This window comes from Motacilla alba, chromosome 6, assembly GCF_015832195.1.
Source record: "Motacilla alba alba isolate MOTALB_02 chromosome 6, Motacilla_alba_V1.0_pri, whole genome shotgun sequence".
NCBI classification, from domain to species: domain Eukaryota; kingdom Metazoa; phylum Chordata; class Aves; order Passeriformes; family Motacillidae; genus Motacilla; species Motacilla alba.
Window position 1 is genome coordinate 30,356,315 of NC_052021.1, and position 13,719 is coordinate 30,370,033.

The following is a 13,719-nucleotide window of genomic DNA, read 5'->3' on the forward strand; positions in this document are numbered from 1 at the left end:
GGGTGAGCAGCCAGACCTCCCTACCCTGCTCCTTTCCCTAAATTCAGGTTGATTTCCGACCTTAAACTAAAGGGCTTCCCTGGAGCATCCAGCGTGGTTTCAATGGAAGTCTCCTCTTTAAAATGAGACAAAAATGTGTCTGGACTCTTCCTCACATGCCAGCAAACACTGGAGGAAAACAACTGAAGTCTCCATGAGAAAATATTTCTGCTGTTTTACAAAGACATAAAAATCAGTGATATGAAAACACACTGCATTACAGCAACTTAAAAATCTAACCCACCATCTTTTTTTCTCATTATGAAGAATATTTTACAAAAAAACTCCTTCAAGTAGATGCAGCTGCCTGCATTCAGCAAGCAAGAGGTATAAAGCCTGCCCTCAGACAGCATTTCAGGCAGCATTTAATAAAATCCCAAAGATTTGAGTGCTGTTTGCCACACCATATAGTGTTTCCAGGACTAGATCTAAACATTTAGATATAAACATCTCTGTCCTGTTTAAGAAACTTTGAAATGCTGAAAGTGTGGCTGTGTTTTGACTGATGCAAATCTGAAAGGAAACGGGGAAAGAAGGGGGGTGGAGTGAGGCAGTAAGAAACACAATGAAAACCAGCACCACCACCCAGACAGCCCAACATGGATTACACAGTTATGGATTTACACATTAAAATATTAACATGGTGTCTCTGGCAAAATTCATTCATGGTAGGTCAAAGACACCATGACTGCATTTGTGCAAGTCCCAGAATTAAAGCACAATCATCTTTATTCCCATTTGTTTCATTTCAAAGTAACTTTGACCCTCATACACCACTCCACTCCAAAGCATGTTGAACATCTTTGAATTCCAGTGTTGTGATGTTTTGAGACATTGCTGAAAAACAGCACAGCAGCTCTGTCTGCTGCCTTAAAGAGAAGGAATTCTAGCAATTTTTAAAACTCCATTAATACGAAAAAACCCTGTTCTGGGAAGGATTTCACCTCTGTTCCCTCTTTTGCAGGGCACTGTCATTGCAGCAGCATTTCTCCACACCACAGCCATGGCCACAACCAAAATGACTGTTTAAATGAAACCATCTGGATTGTGCATGGGTGAATTTATGGCGGGAGGTTTTCATGAGCAGCAGCAAAACGTAGCTGGAGATGGGTGAGACCTGGCACGTGTCAAAATAAAACAGTGACATTTTAAAAATTTCTCACGATTTCTGGGGGAAAGAAATCAGAAATGGTAAAATGAGAGGGTTTAGATGTTTTATTACAACAAGGCCAAGACACTTGAGCTTTATAGCTCTGATGGCTATAGTTGCTGAAACAGCACTCAGAAGCATTTTGAACTAACCATAAGGTTTTAAAACTGTTGTTCAAATACTGATGAATTCCATGTATTTGAAACATTTCCATTTCAGTAAAAGCTTACAAGTACACTTTTCAAAGGGCCCATTTTGCTTCCAGTACACAAGTTAGTACATATCTAGGCTCTCAGGAGCATCATTAATTTAGAGAAAAATCCACCCAAATCACAGCACTGTTCATTTTTTATTGTCATTGCTGTTTTTTAAACCTGATATAAAATCAGTTCCAAAATCTGTTGCTTTTCAGTAGCCTGCACTTTCAATTTTTATAACATCTGGGTGTTAAACTTAGAGAAGAGTTGTCCATTAGTTTAGGACACAATGGTGTTTATTTGTATCCTATTTGCTTCAAAAGGGAAGAGCCCTCATATTCATCCAGAAAGCTATAATAATTTGGTACCAGGACAAAAAACTGCTGAGGAAACCAAAGATGAACCCTCCAGAAATTTGAATGGTAGAGAACTCTTCTCACAATTGAACATACTTATGAATAGGTATTTTTGCTTTTGTCAGCTGCTCTTTTGCCTGAGTAACAAAAGTGGAATATGTTGTCACTATGGCTCTTTGTGTCCAAATGATCTCAATAAAATCATTATTAAAAGTGAATAAATAGAGATAAAACTAGCAGGAGTCTTCTCATTGATTTCAGTGGAATCAGGATATAATGAGCCTGTCTTTTTAAAGGATCAGGATCCAGGGACATGTGGGAAATCTGCATTTACATTTGTGCATGTGCCTTTATATCTTCGAAGTGGCCTGTACCATCAATTGTTCTGCCTATTTAGAAAATGGGATTTCAATATTTCAAAATCAGTTTTTCTCTGTGTCTCATCTCTACATTCTCAATGTCCTCACCTCTGCTCTTACTTTCAGGTCCTTAAAGCAATGCCTTTCCTGATCTCCTTCCCCAGCAGCAAAATGTCCTCATCACCACTCTTGTCCACCACTAGCAACTCTGTCCTTGGCAATCTGCATGCCAGCAAGGGTTTGATGCAAACAGATCAGTTTCTCCCTCTAAAGCTGGCTCTGTCTTTGGAAACCTTGTTTTTTTTCTCCCTGAAAGTTTCATTAACAAAATTCCGTGACACTGAATTCTACCTCCCTTTAGTTATTCTGCTACTGGAATGGACTAAAACACTCACTTTTTCATTTCTCCCAAAGGCTGCAGTAAGACAACAGTGCCTAAACTTGAAGTGTCCAAGGCCAGGTTGGATGGGGCTTGGAGCAGTTTGGGGTAGAGGGAGGGTCCCTGCCCCTGGCTGGGAGTGGAATGGGATGGGCCTTGAGGTCCCTTCCAGCCCAAACCTTTCTGTGACTCTGTCACAGCCAGCACATTGCGTCAGCTGTTCTCTGTAGGGTGGTGCAGTGTGTTGGCACTGTCACAGAATGCTGCACCCAGCCTGCCAGCCTGAGGAGCCCCAGCAGCACAGAGCTGAGCTGGGGCTCAGGGTAGACCCTGGAAAGCAGCTGACAAAGCTCCAGGTGAGGCTGCAAACAAGGAGCTGGCACCCAGGAGTTTCCAAGGAGCTCCACGGTGATCTAGTCTCACCTATGTAAGATCCTTCCTGGAAGAAAACATGGAATCATCTCCTGCTAAAGCAGCAGCTGACACAGCACGGCAGAGTGATAACCGAGGGAGAGGATTGCTCACTGCCCAGGAGCTGAATGGGGAGAGGCAAGGGAGTCCCAGGCACCTCAGGGGCTCGGATTGAGTTCCCCAGCTCCATGGGAATACAAGAGAGGCAGGGCTTTGTTCAGAGATGCTCAGACAGGTTTGGGATCCTGGTGGTTCCTCAGCTGAGCTTACAGGCAGAGAGGCAGGGCTTCCCTGGGCTCCTGCCCTGCATCTGCTGGATCTCAGAGCTTTGGCAGTGCCTGGCAGAGCCCAGTGCTTGCTCTCTCTCCTTTTTGGGGTGCCAGCCCTGGCACAGCCATCAGGGTGAGCCTGTCTGCTGCTGAGCACCATCCCCATGGGGCAGGACACGCTGTCCTTCCTCTGCCCTGCCTCCCCAGGGCCCTGCTGGGATTTAAAAATATCCTTTCCCAGACTCTCAGCAAAGACACAAATCTTCTGGCTCGCAGTTTAACTCCTAGGGCAGCCCACGGTACAAATTCTGGGAAGCTGCAGGACTACCAGGCCATTTGGACACCAAAGGCATGAGAATTCCAAAGGCTTTGCATGGAATTTCATATTGTATCTTGATTTTTAAAAGATAAAGGGAGGCTGTGCAGGGAAATACCACCCTTCAGAATCCACCCACTACAGCCTAGTGTCAGAAACAAAATGCTGAGCAAGAGGAACCTTGGTCTGAACCTATTTTTATGCTCCTCTTCAGTTGTACACAATGTCTGAGGGTTGTACTGTAGCAAAGGATGCAAATCTTACTCTGCTCCTGGCATTACTGGTGCAATTCCCACTGGAGGGCCACGTTAAATTTAGAGCCCACAATTCATAAAGGAAGCTGACAAGCTGCAGAGGGTTCAGGAAGGAATATGAAGGATGGAAAAACAGCATTTACAGCTGCAGGAGCTTCATCTATTTAGCTTGTGAAGAGAGGAGTTTAAGGGATGACTTGGTTAAAGAACATCAGTGTTCACAAGGAGAATTAAATGTTAAATCAGGGTCCTCAGTTAGCACAGGAAAACCTTGACACTGAAAACAGGCAAGTCCTGACTGGAAACATGAGGCACATGTTTACCAGTGCAAATAGTGAATTTATTACCAAAGCCAGAGCTGAAGCAGACAGGATGACTCTTCCTTACAGGGTTTTTTAATAACATTTGAATGTTTTTTTCCTGAAAAGACATGTTGAAATTCAAGCAAGCACAAACAGAACCAGCCTTGTGACCTGTATTATCCAAGGGAGCAAGCAGTAATGCTTCCCTTTTTTCACATTCATAGCCTTCTTTCCCTTCCACCAGCAGTCCTGACAGTAATTCCAAGTGTGTAACAGCTGAGAGCAGAATTCTGATCACAGATCCTCCTGGCAGATCTGCTTTGTGTTTGTGCAAGCACCAAGGAGATCTCTCATCTCTCTGCCAGGAGCCTCTCACATAAAATATAAAAGCCATAAAATACCATTGTAGTGACACTGGTGCTCCCTCCTCACTGCCTGAGGCCAGGGACCAGCACAAAATCCAGCTCCTCACTCCCCTCCTCCTGGTGCCCTCCAGCAGCAGAGAATCCTCTGACACACCCTGGTGCAAGCAATTCCAACCAGCCCTGAGTTATCCATCCTGCATTTCCCTAAATCCAACCAGCCCTCAGTTATCCATCCTGCATTTCCCTAAATCCAACCAGCCCTCAGTTATCCATCCTGCATTTCCCTAAATCCAACCAGCCCTGAGTTATCCATCCTGCATTTCCCTAAATCCAACCAGCCCTCAGTTATCCATCCTGCATTTCCCTAAATCCAACCAGCCCTCAGTTATCCATTCTGCATTTCCCTAAATCCAACCAGCCCTCAGTTATCCATCCTGCATTTCCCTAAATCCAACCAGCCCTCAGTTATCCATCCTGCATTTCCCTAAATCCAACCAGCCCTCAGTTATCCATTCTGCATTTCCCTAAATCCAACCAGCCCTCAGTTATCTATCCTGCATTTCCCTAAATCCAACCAGCCCTCAGTTATCCATTCCGCATTTCCCTAAATCCAACCAGCCCTCAGTTATCCATTCTGCATTTCCCTAAATCCAACCAGCCCTCAGTTATCCATTCTGCATTTCCCTAATATCCAACCAGCCCTCAGTTATCCACCCTGCATTTCCCTACTATCCAATCAACCAGCCCTCAGTTATCCATCCAGCATTTCCCTAAATCCAACCAGTTCTCAGTTATCCACCCTGCATTTCCCTAATCTCCAACATCCACTGTGCTGTAACCCACTCCTCTGTGTCCTATCCAGCAGGATCACAGAGAACAGATTATTCCCTCTTTTGAAGGTGTTTAAGACCATTTTCATGCCTCACTAAAGTCTCCTCCTGACTTGACAGCACCAATTCTTCCTCCCTTTCCTGGGAGGCCGCAGCTCTCATTAGTTTTTGCTGCTGGAGTCTTTCCAAGTGGTCTCCTCCTACCCAAAATGCCACCCCAAAAAACTCCTCGTGGGGCTACAGGCCTTCCACAAACACACACCAAAACCCCAAGCTCTGTCATGTGCCTGTGAGCAGAACTTGGCCCTCTTTTAATCCCATTGCCTTTATCAGCCATATAATGTTTTGCACATTATCACCCCAATTACAGAGGCTTGTAGGTGATAATGAGATTGCACTGGATATATTCCAGCAAAGCACATTCTAGGTTTTACTAACTTCATTAACCAAGAAAAGCTGGTTAATGGCTGAAAAGTGCAATGATGCACATAATCACACCAGTTGCTTTGCTACTACAATTATATTATTAAGATGGATCTTTGAGGTACAATTTTCATGTATAATTAGTGGGTTAGCCCTTCAGGAAAAAAAAAAAAAAAAAAGTAATTCAAAAGCACCCAAAGGTTTGAGCAAAATAGTTCTTACTGAAAACACAAATGAAGTCATGCTCTCAGGTCAGACTCTGAATGGGATTGGTGAGAAAACAGCAGTGCAAGAATTTAGAAACTTAGCACAGGCTCCTCGAGGATGTGAAATGCCAAAGCTGCAATCCACTGGCACACGCTGGGAGCACCCAAACTCAGTGGTGTCCGTGGGCAGCCAGGCTCTGACTTCTGAGAAGACAGCAGAATGTATCAGAAACGTAAAACATTTACACTGATGAAAAAAATATTTCTTGGTGTTTTAATGACTTCTGTGTTCTTCGGTTGATTGTTTTCTTGGATATCACTGTTCTTCCCAATAGAGACAACTTCAATTTCAGATCAGGAAAGCAGCACCACCAAGCAGGCAGGACAATGGAGAACCCTCTGGTTGCTCCTTTACCAAATCACAAAACAGAAAACAAGTGTAAATTTTCTCTAGTAATTTCCAAGTGCAAGCCTGAATTTTTGGATTTCTTTTCTCTTTTAGCTAAATTGTGCTTATCAGGTCGACAGAAAATGCAATGACTGTTTTTCACTAGGAATTTTTTACTAATTTAATGGAGTTGTCAGGAGAAATGCTATTATCCTCACCATGTGAAATTAATATATCACGAACTTATCTACTGCCTTGCATGTGTGCATGACATTTATATGGATCATTGCAACTAATACATATATATCTCTTCTGCTTCGTCAAATTTCACACACTAAAAAAATCTTCAGAACTGAATTTGTGATTGTTTAAAAGTCCTTGAACTTGGCTGGCTCTGCCAAGGAGCATAGCAGGAGACTTTGCTGGATTTAATCAGCCAGCCAGACCTCAGAAATTCTGCTGGAATTCTTGCTGCTATTAGAAATATGCACTAGCATTTGCTAATTCAGTTCAGAACTGATTCAGAAACTAAAAGCAATAAATCTTCATGCAAGCATTGAGCTCTCTCAAGGATATCCTGGAGCAGTGATTTTTTTTGGAGAGGAGGAATACATAAAGGAATGTAGAGTGTCTAGCCAAAATTTTATTTGAAATACTCTTTTCAATGAATCCAAAGACTTGTCCAAAACAGAAAACCTCTGATTTTTCCCAAATGCATTGACTTGGCTTTCCACTTCCATGAGACAAGAAAGCAGGGGCAGCAGGAGATGAAACCAGTACACAAACTCTTGGCCACCCCCTTTAAGTAAGCAGGAGTTTCATCTCTGATATTTAACAGGAGTTCAGTCTGCACTGTGAGTCACCAGGACACCTTTCTGTGCCTCAAGAGCTCTGTGGTCTCCTGAAATCTTATAAAAACTGCCAGCTTTGAAAAAAACTGCAGGTACTGCCACAATAAACACATCCTGAATGTTTGCTGGGCTGGGGTTTCAGTTATTATTACTCTGGAGTTAAAGGAAAGTGTGAAACAACATTACCTGCATGTGAATCCCACTGACACTCCAAAATTCAATGTGTGAAACCTCCAAAATACCCCCAAGGGGCACAAACCTGACACAGCTGCTGGGGCAGACTCTGACAGAGGCACATGGTGACAGCCTGCCAGGACAATAAGCTCCAAAGATGAGCCCCTGGCTGCAGAGGATTTCAGCAGGCTGGGGTTTCAACCTCAGCCTTCCCAAAGGCACAGCCAGCTCACAGGGTGTGGCAGCAGGGGCCACTGTCTGCAGCTGAGCAGCTCAGATCAGAGAGCTCCTGCTCCTCAAATACTTGAGGTCACAGAATCACAGAATGGTTTGGGTTGGAGGGGATTTTAAACCTTGTTCCAGCCCTCCTGTCACAGGCAGGGACACCTTGCACTAGACCAGGTTGCTCAGAGCCTCATGCAGCCTGACTTTGGATACTTCCAGGGATATTCAGAGATATTCAGCAACAATAAAGTTCAGTAATATAGACCTGATTTAATTCATACAAAATTGTATAATTTACACACTTCCATTTCAGGCTTTTTGCAGAAGAACCTGGTTCTTCATTTCAACATGGATTTGCTGTACAGGGAAATCACATTTGACATTTAGGAACTGAAGTGCTTATAGCATTTATTATTACATTTCCCTGATATATTAATAAAATGCATCAACACAAACTGTTCCTCAGTAAAAAAAAAGAAATCAAACCTACCTTTCGTTTTTCGTAAAAACCATCTCATTTTCTCATGAACAGTATATATCAATTTCTATGCCACTTTGACATCCCTCCCCATAAGTCAGTATATCCTCAGGACAAATATGGTGCTGCTGATAATCATTTGGCTCTTGGCTTTATTTGTGTTCAGCTGGAGTTTGGATGAGCAAGTCAAAACCCTGGCTGGTTGTCTATGACCTTTGCATTCTCCTTTAAATTCCATGCATTTGCAAGAGATGATGGAAGAGCTGATAGTATCTGCTGTTTATCAGCCATGATAATTAGATTAGATACATTTTTGATTGTAAAAATAGTCTTGTGATGGATTTTTTTCTTATTTTTTACAGCTTCTATTTCCAACACTTTCAGCAGTGCTCTGAAGATTTTTTAAAGTCTGTGCTTAGAAAGCACTTTGTCTCCTTCAGCTGACAAACTTTTCTGGGTGGAGAGGAAGTACATTTCTCTTCTCTCTGCACTGTCAGCCCCCAGAGCATGAAATCTCCTCTCATCCTCTTTGCTGTCAGCCCTGGAGAGGGCTCAGCTGTCCCCTGCAGCCCCCACACACCCCCTGAGCACCCCTTCTGCTACAGCCACAGCAGGCTGGTGCTGGGCTGGGCACTCTGGGCTCTGCTGAGTGCTCAGCTTCACTTGATCTTGGTTCAAGGTGCCATTGCTGGAGATAAAACAGGGGAAATGACAGCATTTTGCTGGAAATTCGAGCACTCAAGAGTCAAGCAGAGCCATGTTTAGGTTGCCCATATAGCTTTCTGCTGTGATGAGCACATTACTTACTTGATGACAATGATGTACTCTTGGAAGCACCTTTTATTTTCTGCTCTCAGCTCTTTCCAGTTGTCTGCATGAGGTGGAGCTGCAGCTCTTACAGAGCTGGCTGATGCTGTGTGCTGTTCTGCACTTTCAGGGGTTGAATCAAACTGAGAGACAGCTGAAAGTGCATCATATTCCCCACCAGCTCTGTCGGCCCAGGTAAACATTTGCTGCAGTTACCTGAGGACTGTCCTGTAACTCTAAAATGAGTGACCTGGACAGTCACTCCTGCCCCCAGTGCAGTGAAAGTTGTGCTCTGCGTCCTGAAGGAGTGTGGTACCTGTTAAAGAAACACCTGATGTGTTTGGTTATGCTGAAACAGCCCCCTGGGCTCAGCACGGATCAGAGAAGGTGGCACCACCCCTGCCTCCTTTGCAGTCACCTTTCCACCTCCTTGAAGGATCAGCTGCTTCCACACAACAAAAGCAAAAGCACACCTCCAAAGAAAGGCTCCCAAAACCAAAGCCATGCTTTGTGGCTGGCTTTTACATCCCTAACCCTCCATCCCAGGGAGTTTCTTTGCCAGTAAAAAGGGACTAGGATGATGTCTTTATCCTTCTTACCAACACTGTCATGCCAGCTCAGGCCCTCCTTTTCCTGGAATCTGGGGGACACTGAGCCTGGGATCCCCCACCCTCCTCACACCCCTGATGAGGAGCAGAGGCTTCCTCCCTCATGCAGCCCTCCTTTCTGAGAAGGGAATCACCAGAGGAAGTTCTTCTTCCACAGGCATCTGATGCCTTCAGAATGCTGACCTAGAACAGAGACTGGACAGAGCTAAAGAATAAAGTGGGGATTTATTAGGAGGCCTCAATGGAGCCACCTTGGTCAGGACAACTCAAAATGGCCACAAAATGGACAACCAGTCATGGGGTCTCACACTTTTATAAGTTTTGGCCCATTTGCATATTGGAGCTAATTGTCCCATTCCAGCTTTAGCCCAGGCACTCCCACCCTGCTTGTTTTTCTCTCCTCAGCCCACGCTGTTTGTGCTCCTGGGCTGAGCTTTGGATCATTTATCCTTGGTGCCCAGCTGGAGCAGGAATTGTTTTGTCTCCCTGCTCTGTGCAGAGAGCTCACCATCCCCTGATATGAAGCCCAGACCCACACACTAAAGCAGCACAGAACCTGAAAAACATAAAAGCCAAAACCTGAGGCATCACATCAAACATCAGCATTGGGACCTCTGAGCAGACCCCAGGCAGAAGCTCTGTGTCCATCACTTGTGTTTGTATCCTCCTCTGAAACCCAACTCGCCCATGTGAGTCCCACCAGCTGCTTCCAATCTCCTGAACAGGATGGCTCTGTGCTATAAACTTCAGCTTTCCAAACACAAGCATCATCTGTTAAGCCAAAAGCTTTGGATAGGATTGCTGAACCCTAGGCTGGGAGTCCAAGCAGCACAGGGCATATCTTCCCTGTGTCAGCAGACACCTCGTGTATTTTCAGTGCTGTCAGAAACAAACCACTCCTCGGTATTCCAGAGGGGGGGAAAAGTCTTCTAGAAGTGATGGTGAAGCTAATATTTTAAAAAGACCTTTCCAAGAACTTGCCAGCCTCCTGGGGGAGCTTGTCAACATCTCCCACATTAAATGAAAGCCACTTTAAAATCCACAGGGGTTTTGAAGAAAAGCTGGAACGTATCAAAGCTGCTGGGATGGCAAGCTTCACAACGTGCACAATACATCAACACTTACAGGCAGTAAATCCTCCCCAGCCTCAGGGGAGCTCACAGCCCCCCAGAGTAAGCCCTTTCCTAATGTATCTCTCAAATGAACTGCTAATCTCCTCTCTAAACTTGACAGCTGTCCTGCATGCACTCAAACCCTTCTGTGCTTAAATCCTTCTATCATTCTTGTTAAGTCGCTTGCTAGATCATTTTTGCTTTAACACGAAGAAAGAAATCTTTCCTCCATCCCCAACCAAAGGCCTCACTCACCTGCAGCTGCCACATCCCCAGATTTCATACATATCTCTGTGTGTGTGTATTCCCAGGAGCAATCTTGGATCTTACAAATTCCTGTGGCCAGTGGGAGCTCCCCCAGCAGTCTCCCCAAGCAGATTTCTCAGACCCCAGCAGATCTGGTGGCTTCCTGTGCTCAGATCAGCTCGAATTTCTGAGACAGTTTCTCGCTGCTCTGAGAGAGCAGAAAGCTTTCCCCTTGGCTGGGCAGAGCTTGGCCCGTGGAGTTGAATTCACAGTGCCAACAGCTATTTGTCACTTCTGCTCCAGATGAGTTTGCCAGGTTGCTGTGCAGCCCTGCCACAAGAACTCACAGGAGACACCACCAAGGCAGCTGTGCTCCCACACTGCCCAAGTCCTGACAAGGCTTCCCTAAAGGGTGCTTTGGCACAGTCAGAAATAATCCCAACTTCCAGCTGAGCACAAAGCAGTAGATTTTCATGCAGATCTCAGTGCTGCAAATGTAGAACGTTTCAAAGCACACATAAACACCAATCCTTTCTAGGAGCAGCTGCTTGTCCGTTAGCTCTTCTCGACCACATATTTTGTTTACTGCTTGACACTGCTGAAGATTTGCACCAAGACATTGATTCATTCCAACGTCAACAGTGGGATTCCCTGCTCTTGCACCAGCACTGTGGCTGGGGGACCCCAATCAGCTGGCATGAGCTTGGTGCAAGTCTGACAATGCCTGACAGCTCTGCAGGGACCTGAGTGGAGCTGTGGAGTCTTTGCTCAACACCTGGAACATGCAGGTCCATGGGCAAAGGTCTGGACAAAGAAAATAATGAAATAACTCCAGCAACACACCCCAAACACTTGGGGTTGCTAAGGCACGTGAGCTCTGCTGAGCTGTTGGTCAAACAGGGGATGTGTTACTGCAGTGCTGGTGACAGGTGCCTGTCCTTCACAATATTTTCCCAGTGAGGGTATTTTTTTCTGCTGCTACAGGTTCTTCATCACTCCCTGCACTGGCAGTGAGGGGAACAGGGCCGTTTTCCTCTCTGCCTGTAGCTACACACACTGCTACAGCAGGGATATGAAATTATTCACTCTGCCTCCTAAAATGTCTACGGAAGATGAGATACAACAATTGCTCCAGGAAGTGATGCTCAGCCACTCTGACTGATCACCCTGTGCCCTGTCCCCCATCTGTTACCTCTGCCATTCCCTGCTGGCTCCAGTGCAAATCAGGCCCTGAAACACTCTGCTGAAGAGGACAAAGGTCTGTCACATTACTGCATCTCAGGGATGAGCTCTGGGCTCAGCCTGACACCCATAACTGTGAAATGTCCCTGTGGTCACCCAGTGCAGAACCCTGTCTCACCCAATGTGCTCTGGAACAGAACTTCCTCTGTGAATGTTTTCAGTACTGAAGGGAGTCCCAGTGAGGTCCAGCCAGAGAATTCATGCTCTGAAACACTGCTTCCAGTCAGCTCTGCTCCCTGCAGCCATCCTTGTTGTTCCCTGGTCCTTGGCACACCCATTTCCCAGGAACTTCATGTGGCTGGGAAGGCGGATCCAGCCTCGTGGTGCCGGGAGGCTGCCCCCGGGGAGGGATTCCTGATGCCTGAGCTTATGAAACCTGCCCATTCCAGATGCAAACAAAACACATTGGAAAGCTGCTTTACCTGCCAGAGGAGCATCTGTTAAACTGACAAATCAGGGCCATGCACAGGGGAGAGATACTCACTTCTGACAAAACCCCATCCACCCTGCTCAGCCCAGCAGCTCTCACCAGAGGCTGGAAATGAATAGGATCTTTGCATTGTCAGCTCCTCTTGCCCAAATGGAAAAGCACACCTGATGCTTCCCAAAGGAGGATCTGCTTTCTGGGTTGCCCGACTGGATGGGAACAATTAAAGGCAGCAAAGGGGGCTGGCATCTCCTCACCACAGTCCCTTGTCCTGCAGCGTGGCACCTGCCCCGCAAGGACTGAGCAGACGGGCGAGGGCTGGGCCACCAAAACCCGGGCTCAGCAGGCCCAAGGGGTGGGTGCTGCGGGACACTGCTGCCTGTCCTGCTGCCCAGGGTGCCTGTCCATCCACCCGCTGCACACAGAGCGCTCACAGGCACAGCGGACATCAGGCCCATCCCTTCCTGGGGTTGAATATTCCAGACTGGCTCCCCATACCTGAGCAGCACTCCAGTGAGGGCACGTACCTCACCTGAGACCCCAGCCACACCTTCTCTAATTTAATTAATTAAAACCCACTTCTGGCAGGGGTGCAAAGAGGAAATCGCCTCTGCCCCACGCAACTTATGGGCACCAATGGGAAGGCACCTGCTGCCCTGTCTCCATGAGCTTACAAGGCTCGCTGGAGCCTCTTCCCATCCGTACAGCGCTAAACTTCTGTGCCCGCATCGCTCTGCTGCGGGAGGCGATCCTCCCGGCCAGTGCCGGGCCCCGGGAGCGGCACCGCTGCTCCCGCCGGGCCTCTGCCTTGTCGGGTACGGCTCACACGGGCTGCTCCCGATCCCGCTCCCAATCCCGATCCCCATCCCGGTCCCGACCCTGCTCCTGATTCCGGTCCCGGTGCCGGGCCGGAACCCCGATCCCCATCCCCATCCCGATCCCGATCCTGATTCTATTCCCAGTCCCGGGCGGAATCTCGATCCCCATCCCCATTCCCATCCTAGGCCCGGTCCCGTTCCTAATTCCAGTCCCAGTTCCAATCCCGATCCCAATCTCTCTCCCGGTGCCAGTGGTGATGCCGGTCTCGGTCTCCGTCCCAGATCCCCGGTCCCGGTCTCCATCTCCATCCCAAATCCCCGGTCCCGGTCCCGGTCTCCATCTCCATCCCAAATCCCCGGTCCCGGTCTCCATCTCCATCCCAAATCCCCGGTCCCGGTCCCGGTCCCGCTGCACCTGCGGGACCGGAGCGCGCCCCGACTGCGGCCGAGCCACGCCCCCTCCGCCACTCAGCCAATAAGCGCGAGG

The 13,719-nt window shown here is 47.0% G+C and overlaps 1 long non-coding RNA gene across 1 annotated transcript; it reads right to left on the reverse strand.

Moving 5' to 3' along the window:
• Positions 1 to 4,109: 4,109 nt before the first annotated feature.
• LOC119702910 lies at positions 4,110 to 13,364 on the reverse strand. Its single transcript, XR_005257487.1, has 3 exons — positions 12,106 to 13,364; positions 8,780 to 9,095; positions 4,110 to 6,265 (listed from the first exon to the last, which is right to left on the reverse strand). It is a non-coding gene; the product is annotated as an uncharacterized LOC119702910 (long non-coding RNA).
• Between the last annotated feature and the right edge of the window lie 355 nt (positions 13,365 to 13,719).